The sequence below is a fragment of the Oculina patagonica genome, chromosome 6 (assembly GCF_052425735.1).
Source record: "Oculina patagonica isolate OP01 chromosome 6, crgOcupat, whole genome shotgun sequence".
Classification (NCBI taxonomy): domain Eukaryota; kingdom Metazoa; phylum Cnidaria; class Anthozoa; order Scleractinia; family Oculinidae; genus Oculina; species Oculina patagonica.
The window spans coordinates 3,492,769-3,495,902 of record NC_135763.1 but is presented as its reverse complement, the minus strand read 5'-3'; positions in this window follow the sequence as shown (position 1 = coordinate 3,495,902).

Genomic DNA, 3,134 nt, shown 5'->3' with positions numbered 1-3,134 from the left:
CGCTCTGGTTAGCCTACTATACACTCCTGTTAGCCTACTACACACTCCAGTTTGCCTACTTTTCACTTAGGTTAGCCTACTATGCACTCCGGTTAGCCTGTTTACGGTTAGCTCTCAATTATTGTAATGGGTTTTGTTTGTTTTGGTGACTTAGTTTCGTTTCGCTTGTTTCGGCTGTTTCGGTTGTTTCGGCGGTTTTGTTTCGCTCGTTTCAGTGGTTTCGTTCGTTTTGGTCGTTTCGTTTTGGTGGTTTCGTTTCGTTGTTTCGGGTTTTAGTACATGCCACCTTGACGTGCTTTGGCTTCAATTTGAGTGAGTGGGCGGTTAGGCTTGTCGTTTTACCGCCGAGAAGGCTACGAATATTAATACATAATAGCTTCGTATGTAGTGTGCAAAATATAGGCAAGCTGATAACAGTTATCACATTAAATTAGTATCCACTTTTGGTTATTCCGTTTCTCTTTGCAGCGTTGTTGAAATTAAAGCTCTTTAATTAAATGCTCTTTGTGACTAATAAAAAATCGTGCTTCATAAATTTGAAATGGCAAAGAATAGCACTTACATACAGCAAACGTCTTGCAGCAATTTCGTTCTTATTTTCCATTTTCAATTTCTCAGTTTTCATTTTTTCCCAGACGGGATAATTTAAAATACGAAAAACAAAAGAGTTTCTAAGAGCAAACTTCGTATTGAAGAATACATGAGCTTTGGACACAATGGAATATCGCTGAGTGCAAATAACTACTACCCGTTCATCATGGGTCGAAACACTGCTAAAAGATGGCTTAAAATGAAGATGGTTCTTAAACTAACACAAATCATCAGTAATTATCGCCTGATAACGTTGTTTAATGGATAAAAAGATAGACAAACGATCAATTGTTCTTGCCAATTTCAACCACACACTGATTCGAAGTCTGCCATTGTTCACAACAAGTTGGAACCGCATCATGGCTCTTTGTGTATAGTCACAAAGGCATTTAATTTCGAATTCCATTTTCGATATTTCAGCAATCCTGAATTTAAGGTCTTATTATATCTTTTCAGTCGCCGGTTTCATACATGCTTTTTTTGCCGGAGTGTGCACGAGCTATCGGTAAAATATTGGTTAAAATCAATGCCATGATTAATTCTAAATTTTAAATTATATATCTACTCTACTACGAACTCTCAAAGCCAAGGCAGGTTTTGATTTATAAGAGTATTTGTTTCACGTAACCAATTAACGTACGTTTCGAAACAGTTTTACTGTTTGAGGAAAACAAGAAAATAATTATGAATTGGCAGTTTCGAATATTCATGCAGATAGCTTTGTAGACAGGTACAATATCTCTGCCTAATTCTCGGACGCCTATAATTCTGGTCACTTCACTTTGACTTTTCTTTATTCTTCGCAAGCAATATTTTCATACCGTCCCGCTTTTTCTTTGTAACTTAAATTTAATCTAACCCATTGTGAACTAAAATATCGATTTTTTTTTTCACGCAATAACAGACAGATCTGCTTGTCCTCCCCACTGAGAAGTTTCGTCGTCTTTGTTTAATTAAAAAAAAAAACGGAACGAATTAACGTAAAGTTAAGAAATGTGGTAATGGTTGTCACACTTTACTGACTCTCTCTATAGCTTTAGGTTTCGCTAACATTTATCTGGGATGTAGTTATTTCTAGTTTTTCAACTCCACAATTTTTATTTAAAGACTGAATTCTCCCTTCCATACTAAAAGAGAAACGCCACTGGGCATACTCTGTTTCTAGGCAATTTTATTCTAGAGCAAGTAAGCTCTGCTCAGTTATCGCACGTGAGTGAGCACATTTGCATGTATTTTGTCGACTTTTAGCAATTTTAATGTGATTATTCCTCGTTGTTTCGAATCTCAAACGTAAAGTTCGTTTTAAAAATGGTTGCTCCTGTACAATTTTACGTGTGGTTACATTTATCTGATAAGTAGTAGTTTCTAGTTTTTGAGCTCCACTTAGCCTGCGTGGCCGGCGTTCAAAGGGGAAGGAGAAGGGGAGTTCGAGCGTGAGGTGCGAGGAGAGAGCGCGAAGCGCGATCGGACCTTCTCCCCCTTCCCCGATCGCGCTTCGCGCTCTCTCCTCGCACCTCGCGCTTCGCGCTCGAACTCCCCTTCTCCTTCCCCTTTGAACGCCGGCCACGCAGGCTTAGCTCCACTGTGTTTTTAATTTCTAAAGAGAATTTAATTTAAACACTGAATTCTCCCTTTTATAGAGAAACGCCGCTAGGCATGCATTTTTTAAAAGTACTTTTATTCTGGCGCTAGCGAGCTCCGCTCAGTGATCGCACGATCAACTGATCAACTGTCGACTGCCCGGCTTTAGTTTTGTGTTAATTTCTCGTTGCTGCTGCTTTTCAGAATTTCTAGTATTTTGTGCATGTTTTTTCTTCCTTGTAATTTACGTTTAATCCTAGGTATCGTGAACTGAAATATCGAAATATTTTATGTAAATGTGCTTGGTTCCCCTACTGTTAAATTAAATGAAAAACAAAATGAACGTAAAGTTGCGAAATCGGAAATGTGGAAATAGTTGTTAGTCATTAAACTCTTCCTGTGTATATAGTTTTTGATTTCGTTAACATTTATCTGATAATTATTTTTTTTTTGTCTTTCAGCTCCCCTGATTTTAATTCAAGAAAATATTAATTTAGAAAACTCTCGCCACTAGGCATGCGCTGTTCTTATGCAATATTCTGGCGCTATTAAGCTCTGCTCAATAAAAAAAGAAACGCCGCTAAGCTTGTCCTGTGTCTATGCAATATTCTGCGCTAGCAAGCTCTGCTTAAAGATAGAGAAACGCCACTATATTCTAGCGATGAAAAGTTCTGCTCAATAAGAGAGAAACGCCGCTAAGTTGTGTTGTTTCTATCAATATTCTGCCACTTGAAATCTCTGCTAATTAATAGAGAAACGCCACTAGGCATGCGCTGTTTCTAAGCAATATTCTAGCGGTGGGAAGTTCTGCTCATTAATAGAGAAACGCTACTAGGCATTCGCTGTTTCTAAGCAATATTCTAGCGGTGGGAAGTTCTGCTCAACAAGAGAGAAACGCCACTAGGCATGCGCTGTTTCTAAGCAATATTCTAGCGGTGGAAAGTTCTGCTCAACAAGAGAGA